At 46.8% G+C, this 14,988-nt stretch overlaps 1 protein-coding gene across 2 annotated transcripts in view; it reads left to right on the top strand.

Annotated features, from left to right (window-relative positions):
• The first annotated feature begins 613 nt into the window (after positions 1 to 613).
• Positions 614 to 14,988, top strand: part of LOC147727681 (zinc finger and BTB domain-containing protein 5-like) — a 142,650-nt gene continuing 128,275 nt past the window's right edge. For both annotated transcript variants that reach the window (XM_086961685.1, XM_086961684.1), the window contains exon 1: positions 614 to 864. The gene's annotated coding sequence lies outside the window, so the exon portion shown is untranslated. The remainder of the gene's footprint in view (positions 865 to 14,988) is intronic.

The following is a 14,988-nucleotide window of genomic DNA, read 5'->3' as shown; positions in this document are numbered from 1 at the left end:
TCATATTTTAATAAATACGGCGGGGGGACGCCAGACCCCCTGCCTTCCTAAAGAAATCCCACACCTGGTCAAATTACTACGGGGATTGTATGTGGTGTTTGCATGATAGGGAGGGGGTGTGCGGTAGTCCCAGACCATGCAACACGTGCCTCACCTTCTATCTTATTATTTAGCGAACAGCACTTTGCATGTAGACAGACGTGCGTTATCTTTCAACGTAGTAAATATGGGCTTTTTAGAAGTCCCGGCTTGCAAAAAGCTGATGGCTAAAAGCCATGACTGACTGAAAGAACTATATGTGACCTGGGACAACGTTGCTGCTCCTGTGTGAGGTGGCAGCGTTCAGCACTAAGCAAAGTAAAGCTCGCTTATCCACTTCAGCAATCAGTTGTCCAAGATTTTGGCCGTCACTACGGATATCGCTGGTTCTTGCACTTCCTCCTCCCCTAAGCCCCCTCCTTTACGCTTCTTTGGCTGTGAGAGGGGGCGGTGGAAGGAACACTCGTACAAAGATCTTTTCAGGACGCGGCTGGCTAGACAGGGACGGGCCTGAGTGAAAACGAGGCGTGAAACGCATCTGCCCCCTCAGCGCCGGTATTTCTCGTTCTTTTCTGCATTGTTGATGATGGCTGTAGATCAGGCCGCCGCGCTACAGTGGGTCCTGGGGCGAGGCGCTTCTCTAGTCCGTTCGGCTCCCGCCTTCCGCCCTGGTCTCAGCGGTAGCCCCCCTCCCACCCCTATTGTCCGTTTATTGTAAACTGAAGACTCGTCTGGCACCGACGTCACTTCCGGCCGTCTTGGCGGCGCAGGAGGGAGGCCGCTGTCTGGTGGTGCAAATGGGAGTAAGACCCGCGCCCGGAGCAGGTGAGAACGAGGGCGTTCTAGGGCCGGGGTAAGAGCGACACTGTTTTTCGGTAACTGGGCACAGGAACCCTTGCCCTGGGCTGTAAAAGGGGTTATAACCGGAGTTCCTGCTCCCCGTTAGAGTCGTAACGCTAGCTCATACTCCACTGTAAACCCCCCCTTTCCTGCGAATCTTGATCGTCTACATGCAGAGAGAGTTGAGCTGCCAGAATTGCTTGCCCAGCAGTGACAGCTGCCCTTGGTGCATCCCTTGTTTACCCCCTGTAGCTGTCAACCTACTTACTGTACGCCCCAGTGCCACATTTTATACAGACCAGTACAAATCTTCAGCCATACATGTGTAATATAAGATTAACGTCAATAGCTCCACGTTTCCATCCTGTTCTCCACTGAACCACTGCCTTGCTTACTTCCCTTTCCTCAAACTGTCAATCATGCAAACCCGAACCAGGATCGCATCCTGTCTTCTATGACTTACCTTTCACTGGTCTCCTCTGGCCTTACAACTCACCAGGGTTTCATGTGCAACCTTTACGGAAACTACCAGCCTTAACCTTGCTTGTGAGTGTGATAGATGCGTGTCTTGCTGTCTCGTGTAATCTTGTGAACCCCTGAAAAACCTTGCATGTCGTCAATGTTACTTGTATTCCAAAGTGAGCATTTCGACTAGAAATGCCGCACATATCTATTTGCCTCATGTGTGGTCTCTGGAAATTGGATGACGTGACAACAGATTTAGATTACGGCACTCTGCCTATACAGCTGGTGGGTCCTTGACTGGTCCAAAGTTTCTCTCTGACATCATCATGGTATAGTTCCAGCATGCCCCATAGGAAGCTGCCTTGTGGGACCCGCTCATAGTCCAGCGTTTTAAGAAAGCTTTTTGCACAGGGAGAGCTTTTAGTGTTGTGGGTTCACAGTGTGCTGCCTGACCAACTTGGACCATTGACTGATAATGTCCTGTGTCTTTTTGTCCCCCTTTATACACCTCTTGAAACCAATATCTTCTGATAACCATATCCCCTGATTTTGCCTCTCCCCATGTAGTCCCAGCTGATTTGACGTCCTTACTCAAAGATGCCTCTAATGCAGTGGTATTCAAACTGTGGGGCGCGCCCCCCTGGTGGTCCGTGGCTGCATTCCCAGGGGGGCGCGAATGAGTCTTCAACTATTTGCTGTTTGTCACACAGTGTGTCTAGCGCTTTGCTGGGGAGAACCTGGTTTCAAGTTACAACAACAGAGTCTTCCACCCCCACCCCTTATAAATGGAGTGGCAGTGTATACGTCCTTCAGTGCGGCCCCCAGGCAGGGCAGGCACAACGTGGAACAGTCCTACAGTAGAGTGCCACTCGGAGGCACCATCCCCCTGTGTGTGACACTGCCGCCAGCCGCTAAAGAAGCCCCCTTGCAAGGCAGCTCCTAAACGAAGCAGCTCTATGTCGAAGTGTGTGAGCTGATCGTGATGAGGGGTTTAGAGAACGCATTCCCACTAAGGGCTTCATCCCCCCCCCCCTCTGTCGTGTGAGACAGCTTTCCCGGAACACACACAGCCCCACCCCAGTACTTCACAGGTCTTTAAAAGACCATTTGCTTGTTAACGAGGCTTCCTTGTTTTTCACCCCTTTGTAGAGCCCCTGAATCTCTCAGCCTACAGCTGCAAGAGTCCCAGTGTTTTTGCACTATGCTCTTCGCAGAGCGGGAGAAATTAACAACGAGTTCACAGTCTCTGAGGCCACGATGAAACAGCACTAAATTCAATGGCGAAAGCAATCCTCGTGGTGAACTACTAAATTCCCATATTACCAACTTTTAAAGCGTTGGAGCCTCTGTGCCCTGTATGGGGATACTCAATGGCCATATAACTAATAGGAGCACCAGTACGCTGCTTAATCTGTGTTTATGTTGAGATCGTGTGATCTAATAGTGATATGGGGATTTCGGTATTCTCATTATAATCAAGCTAATGCATTTTCCATGCCCTGATGTATGATGCAAGTATTTTTTGATACCATAACGAGTATCATGTCAGTAATTGCACAATGTGCACAGTATTTCTAATTTATGTTGTTTTGGACTATGATATATACATACATATATGTACACATGCACACAATATGACACATTTTTATATAATCAGATTTGTAGATCCGATTAGTACAGCAGGTGCTGTGGCACCAGGTCCCAGTGGTATAAAGGGCCAGCTAAACCCCATGTCTGTTTTACTATTCGTACTATGAGATTATTATTACAGTATGGTCCAGTGGCCACTTGCTTTGGCAGAGTTGCTTTGCGCCTCTGAGTAATGATCTAAGGGTGGGAAAATTGTAGCAGAGGAGACACCTTTCTGGGGGCATCAGAGAGGAGACAGTTACTATGATGGGACAAAGTGAGAGCTCATGTTTTTAACGAAGGGCAGAGGAGACATCCCAATTGGCGAGGCAGTACTGATCAATGGTGAAGTAGGTGCAGCAGCACCTGGGTCCACTGGTCTAAGGGGCCCACTATATTACAGTTATGTCTTTTTAAAAATAAAAAGGGTATGTGAGCTAATTTACCTTGCTAGCATTAGGACCACAGGAACCTTTGCTGCAAAAAAGGGGGCGACACATGGGAGCTCATGTTTTTCTGGGGGAGGAAATGTGGCCTTATTATGAGAGATGCTCAATTTGGAACAGGGGAACTAGGTTCAAGTCCCAGCTTTTGCTCAACATCCTTTGATTCTTGGTGAATCACTTAATTTTTCTAAGTCTTACAAAATCTCACCTTCGGTAATGTAATTGGAGTATATTTCTTGTTGCTCAGGGCCATGGTTATCATTACTATAGCAGGTGCAGTTGCATTGATCTGAGGAGTGTGATAGGATCACAGACACCAAATTAGGGGGAGCAGAGCTTTTCTTGGTTAATTCATTTTTTTTTGCTTTATGAATTTGCTATTTTGTAAGTCTTACATTTATTGTGGAATATATGGCATAGAAAACATCTCCCAGAAATGATCTCATAAACCCCGCCCCTGTGCTCAACCCTGCCCCTCCCCTAATCCTTGTCATAAAGGTTTGGAGGGGGGCCCCGGCGTAAACATGTTTTATTTGGGGGGGCTTAGAGCAAAAAAGTTTGAAGACCTCTGCTCTAATGAATGATGCTTAACTTGTTTTATGATTGCTGGAAACCATGTTATCTCCACTTCATACTTATATATCTGTCATTACCATTGTATATATTCAGTGTGTTGTAATCCTCTATAATGCCTGACCAATTTTGTACAGCAAAGGATAGGTTTAGGTCTTGCCAAGGCAGTGCAGGCACTGTCTTTTTCGAGACATGGTGTATATACAATATGGGCTTGAAGCACCACCCATCTTTTTAATTGGTTCCTTTTATTGTCCTTTGTAAATATCTGCTTTTGTGTGGGGAATATGCTTAGTAGTCCCTCCTTTTGGTCTTTTGTATCCCTTGTTACATGTATCATTCCACCTGTCCCATTATAGCTACTGCTAAAGGAACTTTTTTTGTACTTGTCTAAGAGCAGTCACACAAGGGAGCGCTTTGTTTTCACTCTGCTAAACCTTGGGGTAAACAGTGCCGTAATTCTTATTTCGTTGCATTTGCTGTTCATGTGAAGACCGAGATCAAATGGTGGTTTCCCTGAGGGCGCTTGTTTATTTTTCTTTACCTACATTTGATTTATCCTCTTCCTATTGCCCACACACCTTAGCAATCTGCTGCCTGCTTGTTTCCTCAGTCTCTGCATTTGTGGAAAGGTGGGTACAGGCTCCCGGATTTGCATACACATCAAGCAGCAATGAATAATTCACAATGGTTATTTCAAACAACACTTTGACACTCGAATCTAGGGTCTGATTCGTTGATTGCGAACACATTAGATTTCGTCACGAGAGAAGCATAAAGCATATCAATTGGAACTGCAGGTATTTTAGTTTGATTACAATTTCCTATTAAAATAGCAAAAAAAAGCCACCTTCTACGGAAGCCAAACTCTTTGACCACCATGTGGCAGCCTGGTGTGACTATGCAACGAGCTGGCCAGATGGTACAGCAATTGGATCTCTTGCATCTTACATAATTTGTATTTGTATTTGTATTTATTTATTTGTAAAGCGCTAACATTCATCCTGAAAGGACATCACGGCACTGAGGAAAAGTTGCAAGTGATTTGACATCAGCTCTGATTGAAAATTATTGATCTAGCCTGGGAAAAAGGAATGTTTTCAGTTGTTTCTTAAATGAGACAAAGCAGTCATTTGTTCTAAGTTTAGGGGGTAGCTCGTTCCACTTTGTTGCCGCAATGTGAGAGAAGGCCCGCTCTCCCATCCTGACAGTACGAGCTCGGGTGATAGCTGCTCTTCCTAACGTCATAGATCGTAGGTTTCTAGAGGGTTTATGAAATCTAACCATGTCATGTAGGATGGTGGGGCCTGAGTCGTGAAGTACCTTGTGAGAAATACACAACAGCTTAAAAATGGCTCGTTGCCGCATTGGGAGCCAATGAAGCTCACGCATGCAGTTTTTAGCTGAGTCATATTTTCTTTTATTACAGATGGCTTTGGCAGCGGCATTCTGAACCATCTGTAATTTAGAGAAGAGATAATCTGCCATTCCTACAAACAGAGAATTACCATAGTCCAACCTACTCATCAATAGTGACTGGACTAAACATGAGCGTAATGCAAATAAGAAGCACCCATATAAATATAGCGTGTTCAGCTGAAATCTCCACCATCCCAGCAACCAGGGCGAGGACCGTCTGAGTTTCTCGTCGGAAAGTCATGCGAAGAAAATGTGTTTTGCTCACTTCATGATTTATTTTAGTTTCCGTGAAATCTTTGGAAACTATTAATTAATCTTACACCTTTTACAATGGTGTCACTGTGGATAATATATTTATTAATAAAAAGCAGGCTATAGTGGAGAAGTGTGGCTCACCGGTTAGAGGAGGCAGACCCAGAAGCAGAGGTCGGCCTGGGACCAGGGTTCAATTCCCGACGCGGCAGGGTTTGGAGCCCAAATGTCCACGGACCTGATAATTCTCGCTTCAGTGCCTACTTGAATCAGGGGTTCACGCTCTGCAACTCTGGGCAATAGTTTGCTCAATCTCCACTACGGCCCCCGCAGCGGGATGCCTGGCTTTCACCTTGGGGGTGCCCAGCTGGGCTATCCCACAGGGAAAAACCAGGACGGGTTCCCAAAGCAAGCGCCGAGATACCCTTTGTGGTGATACGTGCGCTATATAAGAAACTACATTACCATTTACATTTACATTACATTATAATTTCTTTAACCATTGCATTGCAGCATAATCGATTTATTTATAAAGTGTTGTATAGCGCGAACATGACCCTAGTGGCTATCAGAGCACTTTGCATGATGAAAAGTACGGTATCAATTGGACTGGTAAACAAAAGACACCTGCATGAATGACAAACATATATGAAAGTAAATGTAGTAAAAAGCTGGATCTCAATTATAGTCAGTAATAAGATGGTCAATCATCTTAGAGAAGTTAATATGGTTACATTTTCATAAGCACAGGCATATTGTCTTAGGGTAAAAACGTAGTCAGCCGAAAAAATGTTGCCTCTTTTTTGAAGGAGGCGGTAGAGGAGATTAGGCGAACGTCCGGTGCTAGAGAGTCTATATCTTAGGTGCAACAACCGAGAATGCTCTGGTGCCCATTTTCTTTTTCTGGGTTTGTTGGGGTTTTAGAAGCAGGGTGTGCGCACTTCGCGAGGGTCTGCAGCCCCCTGAGTCTTCTAGTTTTTGAGCCACATATTTGGAGGAATTGAAATGTAGCACTTTGTGTTGTGCATCCATTTTTAGGTCTCGCCTGTCGATGCGCATGCGCATCGAGCAAGGCGAGAGTATTGGCACTTATCCGCTCTTTATCCACACTGCAAGGAATCGTGGCGATTCCTTGCAGTGCACGAGAAATTTAAGCTCAATGCGCATGCGCATTGAGCTTAAATGCGCGTGCCACATGCCCCCAGCCGCCTGCCTTGCCTACTCTCTCTCACAGCCTCCCCCAGCCCCGCCCCCTCACTACTTGATTGCACGGCCGCTAGGCCGTGCCTCCCCTACTCTCCTCCCCCCTCCTCCTCTCCTCCCCTGCCATGCCCCTGATCTAGATTGTCCCCGTGTCCCTCTCCGCCCCCTCACTACTTGATTGCACGGCCGCTAGGCCGTGCCTCCCCTACTCTCCTCCCCCCTCCTCCTCTCCTCCCCTGCCATGCCCCTGATCTAGATTGTCCCCGTGTCCCTCTCCGCCCCCTCACTACTTGATTGCACGGCCGCTAGGCCGTGCCTCCCCTACTCTCCTCCCCCCTCCTCCTCTCCTCCCCTGCCATGCCCCTGATCTAGATTGTCCCCGTGTCCCTCTAGCCCTCCTCTGTCGCACCGTGTGCCCCTCGGCAGCGGCCTGGTGTCTCCGCCGCCAGCTCTCCCGCCACAATCCGAGCCCAGAGCTTCGCAGGAAGCTGCGGCGGCACCGACTGCTCGGTTAAAATATCCGCTTGCCCTGTTCGAGGATTATAATTAAAAATAACCATTGCCTACGCGCGCAGGGCCGCCTTTGTTCTGAGCCGTCGCTTTGTGTGGCGCATTCCTCTGAGAGGAGAGGACGAGGTCCCACCCCGGGCTCAGGCAGGAATGACAGAAAACAAGTTTGCTCATCCTCTCAGAGAACATGTCTGAGGCGCTGCTCGTGTGAACCAGGAACAGGATTACCAGGCGACTGCGTCACCGCCTGCGCAGCCAGCACAGATTTGCATTTCTAGCACCCCACACTTGCAATGCAGAACGTTCATTTTCGAAGCACTAACTACAACTCCCAGAATGCAATAGATGTTCATATGCGTTCAGGAGTCAGAACAACGTATCCTCAGCTGAATCAGTCGTTCAGACGCAGCGTTAGAGAAGGTGCTGTACTGGCCTTTCACACAAACACAACAGTAAAGTGAAGGGCCTCTTGGCGCTCTGAATAACAAGTGTTCTAACTTCACAGCGATAGACCTAGATAGAATGAACGCCTCAGCCAGGCCTGCTGGGATTCGAGCTACAGTGTGACCAGTGTGTTAGAAACACGGGTTTCTGCAGCATGTGCGCAGCCCACTGAGCTAACTTAATGGCATGTGCTCCCAGGGAACCCCTGTTCCAACTAATTCCCATAAGCGCCTTTTATTTCTGTTGCAACAGCACCGAGCATGCAACTATCTTTCTTCCCTATTTTCCCTCTGTCTCTCTCCCCATCACATCATCTCACTGGTGGAGAAGGCAGCATCATTGCTGTGTGAGGGTCGGAATTCTTGCACAGTCCCTGCCTATGCTGCCTGCATCCGTCGGCCAATCCCTAGGGCACGGAGTATTCATGTATGTAGTGTGCGCAGGTTTCTTCCAGAGCCGGCACCCTAGGCAGCGTCTGTGCTCACAACGCCAGAGCTGCGTTCAGAGGCAGGCACAACTCGCAGCCCTCGATACATAATGCATAAGCCTGTAAGCGCCCGGCACGTTTGCAGCACGGAAAATGCAGCAATAAATATCCCTTCCGTTTGTGGAATAAACGGCGTCGAAAACCTCCCTCCCTCGCCCTGTGCCGGTCCCGGTTTTAAGCACGCGCCTCTTTGCTAGGGGTTTAGACATTATTGTACATAATGCGGGTTTTGATATTGCGTCATTCTAACTTCCAGCGACAATATCAGGTGGCATTGTAACCTGGCACACGGCCCTACTTATTAACGACCCTGGAAGTTTAAACGGAAGAGCGACCTCGTCGCTGTTTCTCGCGTGCGCTGTTTGTAGATCACACCCAGCAGGTGCAAAACCCACTCAGCTATTATAGCAAACGGCGCTGCGCCGCGTCTCCTTCTGGCAGGCCTGCTGAGAAGCGCCAGTGCTGTTCGACTGAGTATGCCTGAACCCTCCTGAGAAGCAAGAGTGCGGTTCGACTGAGTATGCGTGAACCCTGCTGAGAAAAGCGAGGTAATAAGACACTGTTTCCTATGCATATGTCCTGATGAGAAGCGCAGTTACTACCCTTGTAAAAGCGCAGCAGCCCTGCTGAGAAGCATCAGTACCAGAGAATAAAATGAACCAGTCCTGAGAAGAGCCATTACTTTCTAATTTGATGCACAGCAGCCATGCAGTGACAGTGGTATTGCCAATTTAAAGGTACAGAAGCCTCGCCGAGAAGTGCTAGTACCATAACATTAGATGAACAGTCATGCAAAGTGATATCATTTTCAGGTAAAACGTATATGAGCGTTGCTACGTACTGCCAGTACAGACCCAAAGCCTCAGTATGCTAGCCCCAAGAAGTGCATGTCATGCCTAAGTTAAAGTGTAGCATCCAAGATGAGTAGTGGTGATACTGTGCCTTTATAAGTACAAGCCTTTCAGAGCAGTTCCGGCACTGCCCCGTCAGAAATAGAGCAGCCTTGGTGAAGTGCTTGTATTACATCGAGAAATGCAAACTCTCCCATTAAAAGCAAGCAGCCACGCTGAGAAAATCTAGCACCTGTCCCACTGATGAGTGTGATATACCGGGTGAGAAATGCAAGAACTGTCCAATTTAAAATACTTCCTCGTCGCAGAGAAGCGCCTCCTGTGCCAACAACACAACTAATAAGTGCCGACACTCGTCCCTGAAACCGAAGTGCAGTGTCCGAGCCTGCCAGCGGCTGTCATCTTCAAGGGATCACAACTGAAGAATCTACTTCCTTTTTTTCCTTTTTTTTTAATAGAAAAACCAAAGTACGCTGTTTTCAGCCTTGGTCTTACCACCAGGAGGATATATAACCCGCTGTCCCCTCACCCTCACTCTCACTCATCCTCACTCACCCTCAACACCACACACTCACTCACCCTCACTCACCCTCAACACCTCACCCTCACTCACTCACCCTCAACACCTCACCCTCAACTCCTCACTCACCCTCACTCTCACTCATCCTCACTCAACCACCCTCAACTTCACTTACCCTCAACGCCTCACCCAACACCTCACCTTCACTCACCATCAACATCTCACCCTCACTCACCCACAAAACATCAGCCTCAACCCCTCACCCTCAATCACTCACCCTCAACCATTCACCCTCACTCACCCTCCCTCACCCTCAATTCCTCACCCACACCCTCAACACTTCACCCTAAACACCTCACTCATCCTCAACGCCTCCCCCTCCCCCTCACTCACCCTCACCCTCACTCACCCTCAACACCTCACCATCACTAACACTCAACACCTCACCCTCACTAACTCTCAATCCCTCAATCACCCTCACTCTTACTCTCACTCACACTCTACACCTCAGCCTCACCCTCACTCACTCACCCTCACCCCCTCACCCCCTCAACCCCTCACCCCCTCAACCCCTCACCCCCTCACCCTTACTCGCCCTCACCCTCAACCCCTCACCCTCAACACCTCACCCCCTCACCCTCAACTCCTCACCCTCAACACCTCACCCTCACTCACTCTCAACACCTCACCCTCACTCACTCACCCTCAACACCTCACCCTCACTCACTCACAATCAATCACCCTCAACCCCTCACCCTCAACACCTCACCCTCAACACCTCACCCTCAACACCTCACCCTCAACACCTCACCCTCAACACCTCACCCTCAACACCTCACCCTCAACACCTCACCCTCAACACCTCACCCTCAACACCTCACCCTCAACACCTCACCCTCAACACCTCACCCTCAACCCCTCACCCTCAACACCTCACCCTCACTCACCCTCACTCACCCTCACTCACACTCACTCACACTCACTCACCCTCACTCACACTCAGTCACCCTCACTCACCCTCACTCACCCTCACTCACCCTCAACCCCTCACTCACCCTCACTCATCCTCACTCACCCTCAACCCCTCACTCACCCTCACTCATCCTCACTCACCCTCAACCCCTCACCCTCACCCTCACCCACCCTCAACCCCTCACCCTAACTCACAATCACCCTCACTCACCCTCACCCACTCTCACTCTCACTCACCCTCAACCCCTCACTCACCCTCAACACCTCACTCACCCTCACCCTCACTCACCCTCAACACCTCACCCTCACACAGTGCAATAGGTCTCAGAGGATTTTTAGTTAAAGCTTTTACAATTGTTTATGGCTTTTTTGATTTGTAATTCTTTAGCATTGGCTACAAAAAATAAAAATGCAAAAGATTTACAACAAAAAACCCATAAACAATTCTAAAAGCACTAACTCTAATGCTGCGAGACCTATTGCATTTCCAATGCTTGTTTTAATTGGATTCTTGCTTCACTGTGGCCAGTTCCTGAATTTTAGGGCTGGGGAGGAATGTCACGTTACCTCGCATGCTTTTTTTACACATGCCATTACAACGCAGTCAGTACAATAATGGCGTTGTAACAACGCATGCTATTACTCCGCAAGTCGGAACAACGACTTGCTCTGGGGGGGCGGGACGCTGGATGGTGGAATAGTATAATTTAATATTCCAACTCCAGTCTGTGCAACAGTAGGGAAGGTGTTGGATTTTAAATCCAACACCTTCTGACCCCTAGAGCAAGACGTTTTTCCAACTTACGGAGTAATGGCATGTATTGTAACAACGCGGTTGTTGTAATGGCATGGGGTGTTGTGGTTTCCACGAGGGAGGTGTATGTATTTCTTTTTGTACTGGCGACAAGTCTGGCTGCCGTGTTGAGGGAGGCTCTTAGCGGGGCCAACTTGTATCAAGGTAAGCCACATAGTGTGGCACTACCATAATCCAGCCTGGGCAATGCGAGAGTTTGAACCGCTTGTTTAAGGTCTTCATGTGGAAGGCAGGGTTTAAGTTTCCGCAGAATGCTCAGTTGGTAATTCGCTCCTTTGGTGGCTACGCTAATGTGATGCTACATATTCAGGTGTTTGTCTAATGTAATACCCAAGGAACTAGCAAAGCCTATGATGTGAGGAGAGCAGTTGAGGGCTGTAATATGTTTCAACCAAAGATATATCTTGGGGATGTTATCCGGCGGTGAGATGGGAAGGAATTCGATTTTGGCAGCGTTGAGTTTGAGATGGTTATCCGTGAGCCAGAGATGTGTATTTTGCAAGGTGGAATTGAGGGATATAATGTCCTCTGGGGAGGCATTTTTAGATACAGTGAGTCTCATCAGCATACATATGATAATGGATGTTTGCGGATTTTAATGGGTTTGCCAGTGGTTCCAGGAATAAGTTGAAGAGAATAGGTGAGAGAGCAGATCCCTGTGGAAAAGTGATCGTGTGGGGCTTAGACAGAGATTGGTTCATTTTGACTCTCTGGGATCTGTTTTGGAGGAATGAGGAAAGCCATTGCAATATGACCCCTGATAAGCCCATCGTTTGTTCCAGTACTTTCAGTAGACTATCCAGTTTGACCGTGTCAAAGGCGGCCAATAAGTCAAACAGTATCAGAAGGCATGATTCATTTCGATCCAGCATTTTTAGTTATGTCATCCACAACATGAGTAAGTGCAGATTCAGTGCTGTGACCTTGACGGAAACCTGATTGGTGTTGGTCAAGGAGTTGATAGTTGTCTATGTGATTGCAGAGTTGGATCTGGACACATTTTTCAAAGAACTTTGCAAGAGTAGGGATGTTGGAGATAGGTCGGAAGTTATTAGGATCAGAGAAGTCTGCGTTGTTTTTTATTTAAAGTGGGGGTTACTTGTCCTGCTTTTACTTAATCCGTTATAGTGCCTTGACGTTAGTGAGGCATTTACAATCTTAGTCCACAGGGGCAGAATACATGCTTTGATCTCTTTGAATATGGACGGAGGTAGAGGGTCAGTGAAGTGATTAGATGGGTTTATTATTGAAAGAATGTTGTAAATGTCACTTTTGTTGATTGAAGAGAAGGTGTACCAAGAGGCATTGTTTTTGGAGGCGTGCCTGGATGGGTCACTCCCTTCAGTATACTTGTAGGTGTATGAGAAACTGAATGAGGCAGCCGGTAGTAGTTCATTCGCTAGTTGTAGTTCGTTCTCTATCTTTGTGGTTTTTTCCATGAAGAATGCAGCCAGTTCTTCGCAGTTTGGGAGGGTGCTGGATCAAAAGTTTAACGGGTTTGATACTTTGCATGATTGCTGCTTGACTATTTCGAATAGTTTTTTTGGGCCTATTTCTGGCTTGGTCAGGCTGTGCTCTAAAGAAATTAGCTTTCACTTGTCTTATTCTTCTGTTGTATGTGTTCTTCATTGATCTTAAGCGTTTTAGAAGTTCCAAGGAATGGGAAGATCTCCAGGGTCTTTCTGCTATTCTTAGATTGCGTCTTTCGATGTTCAACTTGTCCTTGAACCAGGGCTTTGAGTTTTTATTGGACATATTTTTTGTTGTTGAAGGGGAGCGACAGTCCATAACTTCCAATATGGAAGTATTGTAGAAGTCTGTGAGGTCGGTGACATCATCCATGTTGGTCTGTGGAATCAAGGTGTTATTGCAAAGGGTAGTTAGTTCATTGTGGTTTATATTATGAAGATTCCTTTTCCAATGTTTTATTTTCTTCTGTTGCCCATTCTTTGGGATCACCCTTAGATTGATGAGGAAGGTGATGCGATAATGGTCTGTCCAGTCACAGGCGATAATGGACTCCAAGGAGATATTGTCCGTCTTTGAGATTATAAGGTCCAGAGTCTCACCCTTGTGAGTTGGCCTGTCACAAATTTGGGACTACTCATGGTTTAATAGGAAGGCCTTTAGGCTATTAACTGATTGGTCATTTAGGTCGTTCCAGGGTAGGCTAAAGTCTCCCAGGAAGATCTGGGGCCCTTGAAGACTGTCATTCATTGTGATGACTTCCATGATTTGTTTGATGAGCAGTGAGATATCGCCCGGATGGTGATAGAAGGCATGTATATTACAAATGAATTTATTGTTGCAAGAGACATTGATGCTAAGCTATTTGCATGTAGTTAGAGCAATTTTTTTCTGTTCGGAATATTGATGGTGTTGAGGTAGATGCATGCATTGGTCTATCCAGTTGGTTGAACTTGTGACTAGGGGCACAAGTAGGTATATAATGGGATGAGATGAGCTGTTTAACCACGTTTCCGTGAGGATAACTATATCAAACTTATTTGAGAGGATGAGGTTGTATCAGTTTTGTGCATTTATATTCCAATGTGCAGTGCTAATTAAAGGAAGAACATTTGATATATATTCTGGACAGATCAGCTTATTGTTGGCTCTTATGTATTTATGTAGTTACACATTTCCTTAATTGTGTGTTTAATTGTACAGTCATGTACCCCTGTGACACAGATATTTTATTTCTCCTGTCGCCAAAGAAACCTTGGAATTGAGTGAAAGCTCGGAAATATTGGATTTCTGAGATTCTTGTGTTCTGTATTAATTCCATTCCATTACTGAACTCCTGGCAATTGCTTTGAGTGGGGCATGTACATCTTTACAATTCACTAATTTAGATTGAGTAGCTTCTGAAAACCCAGTGCTAAACATCACATTGAAACTATCTTAACTTAAATCACAATTGGCCTATTTACGTTGTTTACTTGCCCCTGTTATTGTATGTCATGTGCTGCTAAAAAGACATAGTTAAACTGTGGGGCTTATGTGAGGTAGTTCAGTTGGTTAGTGCACTTGATGCAAAAGTCATTATGCAACCTGTGAGCCACAGGGAGGAATTCCTTAGATAGAACGACAGAAGCTCTCAACTGGGAATATACTGAAACTGCCATCTGCATTACAGCACCATCTTACTCCTTGACCCTAAGGTAAACTGCCAATGCCAAATAAAATATATTTACACAGTCTCAACAGGTATTGGGTTTCAAGTGGTCTGTGTGGCGCCTGACCTTTTGAAGCGCCTGTTGTGTTTTCACTCTAGAGTCAGTGGCTATTAATCACTTGCTCCTTAGCTCCCCGAACATGCCTCCCGCAGACGTTCATGCATTCTTCCCAGGTCAAATGGAGTTGGCAACAGCACACTGCATAATTAAACTCCACTACATAATTCTCCATGACACAAAATATCATTCCACATATTTACACTCCATGACATTCGGTCCCACTCCACATTTTTCCAATGCGCTCAATGCCACATAATTACTATCCACATAATTCATCTGAACACC

This window comes from Lissotriton vulgaris, chromosome 3_1, assembly GCF_964263255.1.
Source record: "Lissotriton vulgaris chromosome 3_1, aLisVul1.2, whole genome shotgun sequence".
Classification (NCBI taxonomy): Eukaryota; Metazoa; Chordata; class Amphibia; order Caudata; family Salamandridae; genus Lissotriton; species Lissotriton vulgaris.
The sequence above is the reverse complement of the archived record's forward strand: the minus strand, read 5'-3'. Positions and strand labels throughout refer to the sequence as shown.